This window comes from Centrocercus urophasianus, unplaced genomic scaffold, assembly GCF_019232065.1.
Source record: "Centrocercus urophasianus isolate 14NV4802_14NV808 unplaced genomic scaffold, USGS_Curo_1.0 seq_18, whole genome shotgun sequence".
In the NCBI taxonomy this organism is placed as follows: Eukaryota; Metazoa; Chordata; class Aves; order Galliformes; family Phasianidae; genus Centrocercus; species Centrocercus urophasianus.
Genome location: NW_024884733.1, coordinates 17,144,701 through 17,162,583, shown reverse-complemented (window position 1 = coordinate 17,162,583; position 17,883 = coordinate 17,144,701). Strand labels below are relative to the sequence as shown.

Sequence of the window (17,883 nt, the reverse complement as noted above, 5' to 3'; positions counted from 1 at the left end):
TACCCTCTGTTTCATGCTAATTCTCAGTGATACTGAAAAATGTCGCTCACAAAGAACTAGCAAATATATTATCTTGCTGTTTTGGAGATTGGGAGCTGAAGCAGAAAAGGATGAAGTGTATTATCCTGCTCTGTGCAGGAAGTCTGTGGTAAAATTAAGTCTTAAAAACATGAGAATAGATTTTTGCAGCAGGACAACATACCTGATTCCCTGCCATGGATGTATTCCGTTCTGTCTTTAACAGTTCTGTGATGGGAGAACTGTTATAAGAGAACCCACTCCTAAATATGAATCCATTAGTGGTGGTGAAATCCACACTAAATACTAAGAGTAAATAGTATCAAATGACTTCAAACCTTGACACAGCAGGAAGCATCCTGAAAGTGGGGAAGGAGGAGTCTTTAAAATTAGCTGCTGTAAAACAAATGGAAAGGTCCAGAGGGTACATTTGACATTTATCTGTGTATTTCCTTGCTTTTGTTGTTTTGTCATTGTCCTATCATTCCATTCCCTTGATTTTGTGTAAACTTCCTTGTTTGTTTGCTTTTCTGATAACTTGTAGAGTAAACGACTCATTTGAAAGAGAAAATGCAGCTGGGAGAATAAGGTGGGGGAAGGGCTTCTAGCTGGAATACTTTCAACATGCCATCATAGTTGCTTGTGACTTTGAGCACTGTGAAACATTTGTTTGTCTTGCTTTCTTTCCTTGCTTTTCACAGTCCTTCAGTTTCCCAAGCAGCTGAGAGAGAATCTCCTGCAATACTAAACACATTTTCTTATTTACTGTTAAATCAACGCTTTCACACGTAACAGAGATTGCAAATGTCAATATATCTTTTTAATTGAATGTGGAACTTGCCACTTCGGGTTGTAAGTCCCTTGAAGTCCCAGAGCCCATTTTGGATAGGGCTGACAGTCCAGAGAATAAAGGGAACAAGAATAGAAAGCTCTTTCAATCAGAGAACCAAATGAAACACTCCTTCAGTTTGTCAATAGACTTCAGTTCTCAATTACACTTTTTCCTGTGTATTTTGCCTGACAAAATCCATAACTGACTTAAAGAATAACAACATGATGATCTAGAGACCAACTTTTTATCTCTTCTTATTTTAGCAGCACAGTTGTCTTAGACAACTTTAATTTTTGTATAACTACAGAGGTGAAAAAGATACTGGGAATTTAGGAGAGGGATGGACCTTCAGTTTTAAGATGGACTTTGTCATATCAACATTTTGTTCCCATTACCTGAAGACACTGACATTCATATTTAGAAGGTGAGGACGAATAATGTTTACAGGTGGAAGCATGCAATAGTCCAAAGGAAATTGTTGGGGATCTTTTTACTCTGAAACAAACAGTAGTGTCAATCTAATAATGGCCTGTAGTTTCACAAGTATTAAAAGAGAGCAAGAAAGTACAGACAATGGATGTTCTGATGGATGTTCTCTTCCAGGTCTGGATACATGATGACTACCATCATTTGATTCCTTCGCAACACTGATTAATAATAAAATACTGTGATAGCATAAACTGCTAAAGTATTTGAAAGACATGCAGTGGAGATTGGCAAAATGTACAGAAATGAGAAAAGGAAATGGGAGAACAACACAGAACTCCTTTGCCACGTGAAAGTTCAGGCTGCCCTATAGAACAGCAGTGGCTAGGGAAAGTCAGCACCTCTGTGCTCTGTGAAATTACCAATAGATAGAGAAGTCCCATTGGCCTCTTCAGCTTTTTATTCACTGACCTGGTGTCAAAGTCAAGAGGTAAAGAAACAGAAGAGTCTCTTTTGCTCTCACTTCAGAAATACTGCAGGAGCTGATACCCATTGCACTCTTTAAAGACTAAATTAAGTCCTCAAGCATGTTAAATTTGAGGACCTTCCTTCTTGTGCAGGCATTTAGAGCCAGGATCAGTAGATATTGTTCAAAAGACTGTCCAGAAATTTTGGTTGTTTTTCTCTTGCTGTAGTGATTTTGAGTTTTCATGGAACTTATTTGCTGTCTGTACCATTCTCATGTAATATCTGGATTTTATGCAACTCTGACATTTGCTTATCTTTATGCATTGTGGGGGTCCACTGAAGTTAGGAGGGCTCTTTAATATACTATGTATTGGATTAGGCACTTTTGTAATTCTTTGAAGGATCACTGCACAACCAGGACCAACGTAAAAGTTTATCACCATTACCAGCAGAAATTGTCAAATTCTTAGTACTCTCAGTAGAGACTGCCTTAAATCTAGCAATAAAAAAAATCAGATTTTGCTTTAAAGAGCAGTTTGAAAGCACAGCTTTGAGTGAAAGCAGGGTATCAGTGTGAATATAAAACTTATTCAAGCTGTCAATCTAGATGCCTTGTGTCAGTTAACATGCCTAGCTTTAGTGTTATTACTTATTTGCATGTTTACCCAAATGTAGGCCGGCACTTTCTAGCGCATGCTTTCTTCTATTGAACAGCTTCTCTGAATCATACGTAATTGAGTGGTATGTACCTGTGAGCTTGTACCAAGCAAACCTTTATATGTAGGCAAGACAAATTGGCTTTGCTCTGTATATCTCCCATCTCCCCTCGTTATTTCAGGTAGTGGATACTCCTGTGCAACTCACTAAAATGCACACTGTACTTAAATACAGAAAATTCCACCTAGGTAGTTTTGCTAAAGCAGTAAAATCAATTTGACATTTTAGTAGCCATCAGTCTTAAGTAATGAGGAACTGTCCAATAGCAGTATCTCTTAGCCATCTGGGCTAGTAAATGAAAATGAAGCTTAATACACATCGTGTAAAATATGGAGTCTAGGAGCAGTAAACCAAAACAAGCAAAAATAACAAAGTCTATTAAACAGCAAAAATGTACAGAATGCTGATAGTGTGGTTTGGGTGATTACTGTAGAAGTGTTGATGTCTTCCACTATGTGGCTGCATGACAAAAGGCAAATATGAGGGATAAACCAACCCTTGAGACAAGAAAGCAAAGCAATGCAGAGAACCTGAGCTGTATTAACCACAATGCAGTTTAGTATAAATTTGTCAGGGAGAGCAAAGTGCTTTAAGGTAGGATTATGACTTTAGGCAAGTCATATTTTATAAACAGCACCTGCCAACAACAGCCACAGAAAGCATTTTTTAGTATTGAACCCACTGAAAAATCATCTTTCTCTCCTCAGTTTTACCCTCAGCAGGAGCGTTTGAGAGAGGCAGTAATTAAGAGTAATTAGGAGTAAAAGGAACAGCTGTGGCCTAGCTGCTGGGGCTTGCACAGAGCCTGTTTCTGGCCCTGCTGACACAGTTGCCAGTATCCAGGTGGGGTTAGATGGTTATGGTCTTCCTGTGCTTGGATGTTTCCATAGAAATTGGTGAGTGTGTGGTTGTTCTGTTTTGTTTCTTTTTACTCCAGTCTAGGTGGAAAGTATTAGCCTAGGGGGAGTACTTGTAGGAGTGAATCACAGAATGGCTTGGTGGGTTGGAAGGGCCCTTAAAAATCATCTAGTTCCAAGGTTGCTACCCACCAGATTGGGCTCTGCTCAATCTTATCCAAACAGCCTTGAATGTCTCCAGTTTCCACAACTCCTCTGGGCAGCCTGTTTCACTGCCTCATCACCTTCTTCGTAAAAAGTTTTCACCTAAAATCTAACTTAAATCATCTCTCTTTTAGTTTAAAACCATTCCCCCTTGTCCTGTCTGTATCTGTCCATGTGAAGAAGTTGGTCACCTTCCTGTTTGTAGGTGCCCCTTAAGAACTTGAAGGCCACAGTGAGGTCTTTTCAGAGCCTTCTCTTACCCCAGCTGAACAAGCCTAGTTCCCTCAGCCTAACTCTGTAGGAGAGATGCTCCAGCCTCTTCTACATCTCTGTGGACTCCTTTGGACCTGCTCAAATAGCTCCCCATCTCTTCTGTGCTGGGTGCCTCAGCCAGTGTGCAGTCCTCCAGGTGGGGCCTCATGAGGGTGGCGGGAGCTAGAGTTACTCCTAAGGCCACAAAATGGCTGCTGTCCTCACATGGGGCAGCAGCCTGTCTGGAGAGCAGCGTGAGGTGGTTTGCTTGCAGGAAGATCAAATCAATTGAACTAGAAACTTTGTCATTTTCTCTGCATAGGACGCTTTCCTGGAAGGTATTGGAGGAAGTTGAAGAGCAGAAGGCAAGTTCACAAGAAATTCTTCCTGGTGAACTACTGCTCTATGCCCAGCCATCTGTTACTGAGGTATTAAGCTGAGGATGTAAGGATTCACACAGCACTTCTACCCTTCCCCAACACTCGCCCTTTCTGTCAGATAAACTTAGGGACCTGCTGTCATTAGTTTTAGGCTTCCTGTCACCATCATTCTTTTCCCTAATGCTGTTTGTGTTCCTTACGTTCTGCTGTTCCTCAGTGTTCCCTTGAAGGTGAGAGTTGGATGCATTCCTTCCTGAAGGGCTATGCCAGTGGTGGGTTTGGGCTCACTGTACTTTGCCAAGCCCTCAGTGAAGAAACAAGTCTGCTAAAAATACATGAAATAAAAAAAATCCAACAGCAAAGAGCAGGCAGGTAGGTCTTTGGCTGACACTTACTTTAAGAATAAATATTCTTAAAGTGATATCCTGGGCTGAGGCCTTCAGTGATGAAGCTACAAAATGGTTAGCTGCTAGCTGCCCTGCATCTTTCTTGATGTGTGCAGTGAGGAGTACATCCCCTTCTAGCAGGTTTTGCTAAAGCACAACCTGCTAGAAAAAAAAAAAAAAAAAAAAAAAAAAAAAAAAAAAAAAAAAAAAAAAGGTTTTGTAAAGTTAATCTATCTTCCATAAATTGTTTGCTTATATTTTAATTAAATAAAAAAAAAAAAAAAAAAAAAAAAAAAACTAATAAAAATATTAAAAAATGGATTACAAAATGATTAAAAAAAAAAAAAAAAAAAACAACTGCTGAACTTAACAACCAATGATACTTTTGCATGTTTGTTTCCTTACAGTAGTACACTAGGCCATGTATTTTCTTATTAATAAACCCAATTTTGGTACATTGTAGCTCTCATATGTAGCAAATCACATAATCTGAAAACTAGTGTGGTTTTTGGCAGCGCAATATGAAATGTTTGTTCCCAAAAAGATTGTTTTAATCCATAGGCCTTGTTTTGATTTCTAAAGTGGCAGAGAAAGTGAGTTACTGAGGATTTCAGATGTGTGTTTGCTCAAGATCAAAATGATGATGAGTTACAATTGCCCTTAAAAGCGCTCAAGTCTTTTGATACTTAAGAAAGGAGGAAAGTCCAACAGCATCATTAAATACACTGCTATTATGCAGTATCTTTTCATGTGGTACTTCAATATGTCATTTGATTATGCAAGCCTCTCTGAAATAAGAGGAATTCTTGCTTCACTAATTCCAACAAAATGTATTATTCTCTTTATGGCATGTACTGGCACTCTACAGAAATGGTAAGAATAAAATGTTTGCCAGAGCATTTCTATGATTACACTTGCTTTGGAAACAATTAAACTTTTTTGTGGATTAACTTCACTCTTCAGAGACCTATTAAGGGGAAAAAGGCAGTGCATTACCACCTTCATGAAGGCTATATGGAAAAATTGCCTTTGAATGAAACCAGCATGGGAAAAAAAAGCTCTCATCTGCTGAAATAGGTTGCAATATGTAGTCTTGTAGTGGTAGAAAACAAAACCAAAAGCTGACTGGCTCCCCTGTGGTCCCAGATAATCTGAAGATGATTGAGTCCTGCTTCTCTTTCTCTAAAGAAACAGAAAAAGGTGAACAAAATAATCCATGATAACTGTTTAACTGCTTTAATCTGCATAAAGGGAAGATTTTACTCTGGATAAAGAAGAGAAGTTAAATTATGCATATACAATCCAAGTATTTGATGTGTGTTATGGCCCAGTAGATGACAGCTTTGTTCTGTGTGTGCTTAGTATTTCTGGCTAGTGGTCTGTAAGCTTTTCAGAGCATCCAAACAATTTCAAACATCAGGCACATAGAGAATTCAGGCCAATGAAATCTGAATGATAACATTAAAATAAATAAAAGCAACAAGTGCTTTTCCCAGGGAAATAAGCCAAGATGAGTTGATAGTCTTGGGTGAAATGATGGTGCCCTTGAAATCTGCTACGATTTTTTTTCTGATTTTGACCAAAAAAAAAAAAGGAAGTGGCACTGAGTTCTCATTCTGATTCTCCCTTAGCCATGATGTGTGACTTTGGCAAGAGTATTTGGCCCGAAGTTGACAGTGCACCTGGATTCTTCCTGAGCACCTGTATTATGCTGGTTTCTGTGAAGATAAAATTTTTTCTGAATATATTGGTGCTTATTAAACTTGTAGTGTAGTTCATATTCAAGACTTCTTGGGGCAGGCCTTTATTTTACAGTGCAGTATACAGGCGCTTCAAGAGTGACTCAAGGACTGATATTCAAATTTGTGTTGCCTTGGGAGTGCTAGGAAAATCTGGCATTCTATTTTATAGAGTCTGGTAGCTGGAACACTATTAATTTCCTGTAATGGGAATGTGAATTTTGTGAGCTCTTGATTGCTAAATGTAAATAACATTTTACATATAGGGACCAGTGATAAAACTCTTCTAAGGACTTCTTGTTCTTCTTTGTCCATGTCAGAAACTCCTTGCTTATCCACAGGCATAGCACTTGGCCAGCATGTGACAAGAATCTCCCTAAGCGGCGTCACAATTGTAAAGCCAATGGAATGGAAAGATGGACTACATCTTCTGATTTCCCATACTTTAACATTTGTTATGTTTAAATACGTTTAAAGGCCTAGAGAATCTCTGATTGGGTGCATTAAGAGGAAATAAGTTTGCTCTTTAATTGCATAATCTTACTGGGTACTAATATAATTCTCTCTTCAGTGCAATTGAGCTTAATGTTTTTGTTACTTTAATATATGTTTGGTGGGATAAGAGGTGTATGATGTTGGTTTTTTTTTTTTAAAAAAAAACTCCTGGAAGCTTTGTGACTCTGTTGCTTGCTTGCTAATAAAATGATTAGCTGCAGTCCTGAGCTGTAGTTAAAGGCATCCTAATACACCCTGTAGTTTTGTAGATGGGATTTTGCATTGAGAACATACAGAAATATGACTCTGGGAAAGGGGTAGAAAGTGAGAGGATGCAGTAGTTAAAATTGTATGCAGTACTTTCTTTAGTATCGGCAATTAATTGCAGGCAAAAACAATCCTATTAGCTGTTTGCAGAACTCAGGTACTTCAAGATGCCTTGTAATATAGACTCCTAATCGATTTTATTATTCTTTCCCTCTGCACCAAAGGCAAATTCATCTCTGCTATCTCTTAGTTTGTATATTGTTTTTTCTTTGCTGTGGTGAAGTTGTCTTTCTTCCCAAGTTTATTGCAATACATTTTGCTTTTTCAAATTCTATTTTTAAGCTTCTTGTAGAGGTTTTCTCCTCAAATATTATAATGTATTTTAAACGTGTAGTTGAATAATTCTGCATAACATTCAGTAGTGCTTGAGCTGATTTGATATCAGGGCATCATTGCAATAAACAGCCTTTGGTCTCAATTCTGTCCTTTTTTGGCATTTAAGTTCAAAACCCATATTTCTTTGGCAACGAATCAGACTTCAAGAATGCTACCTTCCGTCATGTTTAGCAGGCAGGTTTTTATGTTGCTAGTATTCCTGGGCAAATAGTTCTAAGTAAAGAAACTGCTCTGAATATACTATCCATAAAATACAGAATTGTAGAATTATGCTTTGCATCATCAAGGAAAAATGAATAAATAACAAATGTCAATAAAAAGCCACTCAGTCTGCAAGCCTAGTAATATATCTTGTAAAAATAAACAGTACATATTTATAAATGTGCTCAGAAATTCCCACTCTGTTGCAAGCATGATGATTACAGCAAGAGGGGTAAGAATGATCGGAATTGGACCTAGGTTTGGCCGAGTCTACAGAAATAGAGCAATTACTTTGGAGTCTGTTTGTATGTACAAAAGCAGATGTTTTTGTTCCACAACAAACACCCTTGTGTTTAAATGTAAACTCTGAAGCTCTGAAATTACATAGACATGAGCATGTTCAAAAGCCTTGCTGATCTCAATAGTTAAATCTTGGTAGAAATCATACACCTGGAGTCATGCAGATTTTGCAGCATCCTGCTGTATCCTTTTATGCTCTAGCTACAGATATCCTTATTTACGATGCTCTGCTGAACTGTACTATCTCTTTAGGGTGTCTGTAAATGTGTATTGTGATTCCTCACCAAATTGAGGAGGAAGGAAGGTAAAGGAATTTTTTTTACACTTGTGATACTTACATGAGAGTTGTATCATATCTACTATTCTTTTGAGAAGAAATGAGAACTTTAAAATGAAGAAACATATTTATAAATCTAAAAATGCACATTTTAAAATATATTTTGGTACTCCATGGCACAAGTAATGATTGGATGGACTTGGGCAGTGGGGTTGTCAACAGAGAGCGCTGAAGAAATCACTTCAACACTGAACAATTCCTTTGCTAGGTCAGATTTGTAGTTATTGTGGACGTTTCCTAGTGCTAGCATACGAAAGAAAAGAATCCTTTGTCAGTGAAAGCATCCTCTAATTTGAAGAAGCAGCAACTGTATTGCTATAGTCAACGGGATAACAGCTGGCCCTGTCAACACTGCCGTACAAGCAGAGCTGTAGTGTTAGAGGTTTGGTTCTCATTTACAGCAGTAACTAGCATCTGAGTCTCTCACTACTTTATTCAACAAAATTAACAGAGACACTTTAAAATACAAATGTTGTACATAAAAGAAGATCATAAGGAGGAAACCAGTGAATTTAATTTAGCGTTTTACCATAACTGTGTATTTAGAGACCAAGAATAATTGTGCTACTCTTTTTTTTTTTAAACTGAAGTCACATTTTATAAACATCTTAAAATTTGCAACAAGCATTGGCTCTTTGCAGAATGAGATGTTGAACTGAGGCTTTAAAAAAGCAAGAGACATCTCAGTTAAGGTGCCAGATGTTTCAAAGCTACGGTAGTGTTTATTTCACTATCTACTTCCAAATCATAATTTACTTACTGATAAGTTGATTGCCATTAGAGTTATTGTTCAAAAGTAAATTAAAAGTTATGTCAGACTTTATTAAAAGGCAGTATTTGTGCATTCAACTAAACCTATTTTTTGTAGCGTTTGTCTCACCTTTATAAAAGGGTTACAGATAAAGGAAAAGTAACATGTTACATCCCATGTCAAGTGCAGCTGTTCTTGAGACTAGCAAATTGCTTTGTTACCTGAATCTTGTTTCCATTTAGAATGAAACTATTATTGCTATTATTAGTAGTAATAATGCAATATTTATTAATAAAGTAGTAATAATTTTGCAAAGGATTCAAATGTTGGACGTATTCTGCCAGAAGACACTACACTGGAAAACTGAAAGCAGTTTTCCCCCATGGATGAGCTTATTTTGAAGTCAGTTAATCTAAAAAGCCAGATGCTGGGACACGAGGTTGTCGGGGAAGGTGGTCAGGGAAGAGAAGGTGTTCATGTGTCAATGTTAGCTTGCCTGTGCCCTTCTCTTGGAGGAAAACAATGTTGGGGTTTTTTTCTTCAATAAAGGGTGGGGACTGGATGGAGGAGGAAAGTGTCTGAGTACATGGAAGAAAAACGCATTAAATAAGGCATCACTAAGATGTGTATAATTCATGTGCAGGGTATATGATAATAAAGGAAGAACTGGACCAAAAATGGCATAGCATATTAAGTTTTCTCACTGCTATTATTATTGTACCTTTTGCTGTTACAATATTGGTGACTGAAAGCAGCTTGTTTCAACTTGCAGAGCTGATGGCATGCTGGATGGCTTCCCCAGAATATGGGTGTCATTGGTTAAAGTGCATCTGTTGCACTTCATCTGATACTAAAAATATATTCTCAGTATTAGCTGTACTTCTACCTGCCAAGAAAAGAAATGCATAGCTTACTTTTCTGTGGTGAAACAAGGTGGTTTAGACACAGTTTGTACAATACATGCCAGAAACAACAGAGAAGCCTTTAATTGAATACTTCCATATATTTAGGTGATCTCCTGCAATATATTACTTCTACTGGCTTCTGTCCCTTTTGGGTTGCAGATAAAAATGTAATTACAAGAAGCTAACAGAACTTCATATTTTTTTTTTATAGGTGAAACCATTAGATCAGCCTTTTTCAGGTTGCTTTTGTTAAAATTCTGTTAAGGGGGTAGGAAAAAGTAATACTAAAGGAAAAATACTTCAATTTTAGTAGTGTGTTTTTGGCTGTATGATCTAAAACATAGAATATCATAGTAAAGCTATCCATTAAAATGCTGTTGCACATTAAGTAGATTGAAATTAATGTTATCAGTTTCCTCTGAAATGTTACAGTTTCTGTAACCTCTTTGTTCCAGTCCTCTTAGGTAACTTAGAATTTTTTTCTTTTAAAAAGCATCCCATTCTTGGAGGAAGTTGATGTGTAATTTACAAGCGAAGCTGCTTAAAATTGATCACTTCAGCAATGTTGTGCCACAAAAGTCTTTTGAAAGTTTTTTTGTTTTTGTTTTTGTTTTTTAAATGACACTGTTTTACAGAAGCCTTTGAACAGCTCAAAATAGAATCGTTTTTATTAACTATGATTTTGCTCCCTGTACGCCTCCTTAAAACTGCTTTCTTTGAATGTTTTTAAACACGAAATCAACAATTGCTTTGTTCCATTATTGAATCCACAGAACTAATTCCGGCAGTAAAGAGGGACACAACAAAATAAAAATGCAGGGCATAGTGGGGAAACACAATCTGAATGGGATTCTAGCAGGGCCTGGAACAGACTGTTATCCCGCTTTTCGTATGGCTCTGCCTTCAATAGTACTACAGACACTGCGTAAAATTGTAGATATTTTTATAAAATGTTTATCCAGTACTGCCTGTGTCACTTACAAAAGCAAATCAGTTTAGCTTTATGGTATATAAGGGTTTTCTTCATTATCTGAATACTGAAATTATTGTAGGTGAGGTTAAGGTTATTAGAGATGGTTTAAATGATTTAAAAACAGCGTTTATTAAGGTAAAGTAGAATTCTTCCTTAAAACTGTTGAGGGGAGAGAAGGGAAGGAGGAGGAATAGTCTTGAGTTTTAGAGAAGCTTTATTTTATTTCTAATTTTTTTTAAAATCATACATTGCAGTGACTGGAACTGTGTGTGTTCTCTGCTCTTTCCATAGAACGGCTTGGGTTGGAAGGGATCTTAAGGATAATCTAGTTCTACCTCCTCTGTTATAGACTGGCACGCTTCCTGCTGTTGCTGTCATTTCAAGGCAGCTGCAAGAGGAACCCAGGAGGTGACAGAGGCCTGGGATTGGTGCAGGGCCTTGAGGAATGTAGCTTGCAGGTAAAAATGGTGCTGTGCATTCAGAATGTAGTTACATTAAACATAATTTTAAAGCTTTAGAATGATACATCTTTGCCAAGCAAGTTTCACCAAAAATTAGAAATAGCAATGATGATATCAGAATATTAATGATGCTTTGTCTTTAGTTGTAAGATTATAGTGAAATAATACTTCTAGTCATGACTTATAGATCCCAAGTACTTCAGTTCTTGTGGAAGAAGTGCAAGCTTTTTCATTTACTGACTTCATAAAGACAGCCCTTAAAAGATCAAGGTCAACTTTCTCAAATGTTCTGATACTCAGTGGTGCCATAGATGCACATGTCCTGCCTTCCTTAGAGCTCCTTGTGTACAACTTGACCAAAATCTGGGCTGAAAGATACTGAGAAGCAAAGGTTTGGATGGCTCTTGATATTTTCTTGGAAGGGGTTAGAAGTGCTTTGTCAGATAGATGAACCCAATGTCAAGTAGCTGTTCTTCTGTTGGTTGGTTCAGGTGCGTAAAAGGTGAAATTAAATACCAAGTGGTTATTTTTTGAAGAGGAGTTAAGGCAAGAGTTGAATTCAAATACAACTTTAAACCTGGATCTAGGCTTGTAACAAACACCTTTAATTGTGGAAAGTTATTTCTAAAAGTCTTTAATTACTGGAAAATATTAGTGGTTGAACTGCATATTCAACATTTTAATCATGAAGGCAAGTTTAAAAAAAAAATACTAAAAAATCAGTCTATTTTTTTTAAGCTATTTTAGGATGTTTACAACACTTAAGTAAAGATATCTTGGAACATTTTACCTTATTCTTACCTACCAGGATTTACAAATAATATCACTTAGCTGCATTTTTCTTACTCTGCCGAAAGTGTATTTCTATCACCAACTCCCTAATATGCTGTAAATGTGATATTCAATACAGTTGCTAGTAGTGAAAATGGATAGCTTCTAGAGCTAATTATGTTGCTATTTTGCTTTTGGAAATAACTGTTGGCCTTTAAGAATCTGTGCATAAGTAGAGGAGAAAAAAATGTTTGCAATATTTTGTTTAATTTTGATGACTAGAGTCTGAGTGCCAGGCTAGTATCAGTGCTGTTGAATTGTTATAGCAAAATAATTGTGTTATTTTTACGAGAGAAAAAAACATCTAAGGCCTTACCACAATAAAGTCAGCCTAAAAATAAACCAACATATGAATATTGCAGTACACAAATAAGGGCAATATCGCTGTTTCTGGATAAAGCAAATGGGTCTTATTTGGCAGAGATCAATATGATTGTTATTACATCTTTACATATCTATTTTGTATGAATTTCCATCATTGATAGTGATAAAATCTAAGCCATGACAGTAGCCCCTAAACCGAATTATCAGTCCTTTATTTGCGTGTCAACTTTAGTCATTATCTCTGGATACATAGTATCTAGCCTCTCTTGGTCATAGAGGAATTGTAGGTTCATAGTGTAGGGAAAGGAAGCATAGTTAACACAGAAGCTAGATGGTTCCAGAGAACTTGTGTTCATATGTTTGGCTCTAGGTATTCCTTTCATATGCTGAAAGTGACTGGGTGTAAAATTAATTGAGTTTTCACATGCCATCTAATAATACTTTACTCCCCTAGGGTTCTTCTGCAACCCAGTCTCATCTATTTTCACCAGCTTCCACTCACAAATGCCAGAAGACCAGCTTAATGCTAACAAAGTGTCTAGCCTGGCAGATAAACCCTCAAGGAAGCAAAAAGAATTATCTATATTAGAGTGGCATTTCAGAACTAATCCCACACTCCAAAAAGTGGCATATTTGGGCCTAGAGATCTGCATTAAATAAGCAGGAGGTAAATTTGCAACAGAAGACTTATTCTGTCCTCCCTGAAGGAGTCTGTTATTTGAGAAGCCTTGTCCAGTAATGTGATGTGGGTCTGAGGGTGAGCTGAAGTACTTCTAAGTCCAGTGGGGATCAGATAGCGTCATCTTGTTTGATTTCTTTTTATTAGTTCTGCCTTTGAGTTTGTAATATAAGAAAGAATAAACTGATGAGGTCTTCTAAAACTGCAGGATTTGGGAATTTAGATATAGGAGAATTGTTTTCTATTGACAGTGCAGCAGAGAGAAAGGAATCGCCTACCTGGTAAGGAAGCTGAGATTCAGTGCACTAATTATAGCTAGGAAGAATTATCTAACGTTATCCTTTCAAACATGGTTCTCTGAACTGTAGCTCCCATGTTTTCCATTAAAATGAATGTTGAGGTATCTATGGTAATCTGTATAATAATCAGTATTGCCTGAGTGTAGCACCTCCAAGGTTACATGCTGCTCTCTGACATGTTTTCTGGTTCTGTGACAAATTCCTAAATTGGGTGCAAATGCCAACTCAAGTCCAGACTGATTTTTGAAATAGACTTTTCTTGGAAGAGAAAGGTTGTACTGTATCATAGCTAGTACCGGCTTCAGCTTTTTCTTGAATGAAATAACCAACAGCACGTGAACCAAAACATTGTCCTATCATAACATGGCTTCTATTGTGTATTCAGTCCAGTCTTCAAACATTATCATTGTATTAATATTTGGCTTAAGTATTTCATATTATACCTTTCCCTACCTACCTATGAGTTGCAGCAATTCCTGGATGAATTTGAGAAATTGGGTATTCAAAAAAAAAAAAGTGCATATAGAAGAAAAATCCCAAGTATTAGTGGAGGGCAGAGCAGGAGTAACTATGCTATAACTCTGCACTTCATTTTTAAGTGAAGTTGCTTTTCTTTAACAATGTTTCTTGTTTTCATACGTTTCTGAAGCCTCTCACTGCCACACTTTACTAGAGAAAGAAATATCAAAAGAGCTGTTCTTGTAGATCTGCTCTAAAGAGAACAAGAGATTTTTGAGAATTCTGTGGGAGTAATTTAATCTTAGATGTTTCCTGAGTAATTTTGCAGACACAAGAGGGGTGGCTGGTTCCGATTAAAGCCAGAATAAGAAGTTAAATATAGGCTGTACTTTGATATGAAATCTTCAGAGCCAATACTGGGGTAACCAGTTTTTAGCTATTTGCTGTCTGATTATGCCCCTGCAGTGTGCCCCTTCAGCTGTATCAGTGCTATCATATGAGAATTGGATCTGGGAACTGATCTAGGTTTTCTTAACAGAATTTTCTTGCAACAGAAAGCTGGGAAGGTTAATAAAAGTATGGCAAAACTTAACCCTTTTTGTTACAGACCTCTTCATATTTTCAAATAATGTTGGAAATAACTTTATTTACCTGTGAATGGCTAATTACCTTATTCATGGAGTGTATGTGCAGCAGTGTAAGAGTATCTCCTCTTTTTAATGAATTCTGATTGCAGATTCTTCTTTTATAAGAAAGTGGGAGTTAGGTCTTCCACTGGCTGAACCAGCTTTGATGCCATTGAATCATGTGGTCTAAGCAATACACAGGTATTGCTATATATATAGCAATACCACTCTTCAGATGGTGGTGTGATGTATAAAGGTTCTGTTGCAGGAACTAGATCCTAGTTCAGCTTAGCAAACATAGTGGAGTTCTCAGAAATAGTCTGTGTTGAGAGTGCTGAGTAGAAATAAACTAAATAAACCTTTCTGTATGGCTCGTTTAGAACACCAGGATCTTGTGTTTGAATGCCTGAGTCCTCATCTGGATTCATTCAGTAGATGTGGATTTATGCAAGATGCTGCCTATTTCCTACCATTTTTTTTAAATAAACTTTCATAGAGCGAGAAGTTTATAGGGAGCAATAGTTTTTTAAATGTGTTCTGATTAATAGGGACTACCCCCTGCCTTGCTTGTTTGACATTTGAACGTATCTGTTATTTAGTCCTAATGAGACAGATCTCAGCAAGAATCCACAACTGTTAATAGTTATTTCTACAGACTTATTAGTATGGCCATTTGATACTTGAACAAGGTTGGGAGGTTCTTTTTGTGCCTAGTAGTATTGCAGTGATGTAATAAAATGCAAAGTCAAAATGATTGCATTAGGGACACGATACAAATATATGGAAACTCAGATCTCTGGAAAACTGTTCTGGCTTCAGACTGACTGCTGTTCTGGATGATTATCACTTTCCCTGTGAAAGGGCAAGAGAAAATGGTTCAAGCAAGTAACAACTTCAAAATTTGCTTCCTTAGAGTTTCACATCATCTGTGTATGGAAGAAACAATCAGGTTAACACCCAAATTTAAACATAGAAGAGATGTGTTCTCATGATGTCAGTAATAGAAGTATGTGTAAAGCAGCATGTATATTCTGGAAAGGAAGCTAACCATTCAAGCCAAGAAACATAGTCTGGTACAAATCTTATTAAAAGTCCAAAGCACTTGATGATATACAGATAGGTGTAGCATAATGGCAGGAAGAAAAAGGAAAGGGGGGTTGGGCAGCTGTCTGAACCCTGCATTAGTAGAACCAGACAGTGCCAGCTAGTGTTTTTTATTGGGAGTAGCAAAAACAGACAGTAACAGTTCTACAATGCTATTGCTTTGTTTTACTCTGTCTGGAATCAGCACAGTCTAATGCTAGCAGGTTTCTGTACAGTGAGCATCTGGCACGAGTAGCGAACATAGAAACAGTGTGGGAGATTCCTCAAATTATCAGGAGTTCAGATCGTATTTGGAGAAATGCAGACTTATTGTCTTAAAACCACTGCAACTATAAAAGACATGGTGAAATAGTCAAGATATTTTATGGGAAGCATGCAGTTAGTTTCTAAAGATCTTCTGGGGTAAGATGCAAGAATTGATTGTCAGTCCCTCTAAAATGCACTTGGGTAGTAAAATGCAGAGGGGAAATAAAATCAGTTTTAATAGCTACATGTTCAGAGTAGTCATGATCTGAAAGTAGCTGCCTGTTTCCTGTGACGCAGCGCACAGTGCATAAGCAATCAGTAAAACCTTTCTGGCTTAATTTAAAGGACTGTAATTTTTCCCTCTGGTTTATTTATTGATTACATTTCATGTTGCTGGGATAAACACATAATACAACAGAAACTAAAATACCTATTTATTGGCAAACAAGTAGGGGCCTGTTTCAACAGGAACTTTCAGCCTTTATTGTGCATTAGTTTTGGTGTAGAGAGGAAGTTTGTTGTCTTTAAATTGTCACTTTTCATATTTTCAAACTTACTACTTAATCTCTTTGCCTAATGAGAAGGATGCATTGACTTCTATGGATATGTGTAACCAAAAGTAGAAAGTGGCAAAGGAGTAATATGTTTGATGCAGAAGGCCCTCTTGTATAACTGCACAATGTGAGAAACCAGGAAGGTCTGCCTGGGTTAGTGCCCTGTTTCTGGTAGCCCCACCTTTCTCTGAAATGTTCCTATTGTACACTTCGGTACCAGACGTGAAAGTTGTAACCAGCCACTCTCCTAGCCCTTCCTACTGTTCCTCCTGGAGACAGAGGCAGGAAGTCAAAGTAGATGCTTGTTTAGATGGCAGAGGCAGCAAAACAAGCCAAGCCCTTGCTGCTGTTTTGTCTGTTCCAGAGTCTTTAGGAAACAGACTTGTCACTGAAAACATGGTCTGGGCTGTGGGATAAGTGCTGTTACCCTTACCAGGGCTGGGCTGGCTGGCAATAATCCTATTTCATCATTCTAGGAATGGAAAGTGTTTTCTCTTCTTAAGGAAATAATCCTTACTACCTTCCCTCCGTCACCCCTTACCACTCCTTCCCATTTTGGGAAGCCTCAGATTAAATTTTTTGCCTTCTCTTTGAAGACAGTAGTTGGTTATTCCCTTTCTAAACTCTTAGCTGAAGTGCAAAGAAATAAATTAATAATTTCACTGTTACCTTTGTGTTGACAGTCCACTGATTTTTGCAAGAATTAAGAAAACTTCTAAATCTAATCAAAATTGGTAGTTTTTCGACTCATTAGTTTCCTAATCTATCCAAAGAATTACTGCTTAATATCTGCTCAGCAATGAGGATGGGGGGGAAGGGGCAGCATGATGAATGACTGAGGAAGGACGTGCTTCAATAGAGCTCTGCTTTGGTCTGCAAATTAAGCCAAAATGAATTGGGCAGAAACATACTTTGAAACAATGTCCTCTTGCCCCCTCCTTTTCCCGCGAGTACATTAATGATTACAAGATGTGGGATACATATCTGAGCAGCAACAAGAGCCTGCCTCCTAAAGAGGAGAAGAATATGGGAATGTACCCAGAGGAAACATAAGTTAACCAACAGGCTCTTAACATTAGAAAAAATACCATCAGCAACAAGGGATTGTAATACCACACAAGTATCAAAGGCAGGCTTTGCTTCTGTATTTTTATTGTGATGATAATAGTATGAAGTAGCCATTCTCAAATAAACAATTTTCCTTTTTTTTTTTTTTTTTTTTTTAATTGACTTATATTAACAAGTGGAGCAAAGTCAGTGAATTTTAATATATTAACAACTTAAGTTCCCTGAATGTTAAACAACTTTATAAGACTCCTTTATAGTTTTGAGGAAACAGAGGCATGGAGACACAAAAAATAAATAAATGAAAGGTGCAAATAGCAGGAGTAAAAAG

At 37.2% G+C, this 17,883-nt stretch overlaps 1 long non-coding RNA gene across 2 annotated transcripts in view; it reads left to right on the top strand.

Annotated features, from left to right (window-relative positions):
- The window catches only part of LOC122161010, a 204,232-nt gene that overhangs the window by 24,380 nt on the left and 161,969 nt on the right, over nt 1-17,883 (top strand). The gene's annotated exons all lie outside the window — the stretch shown is intronic.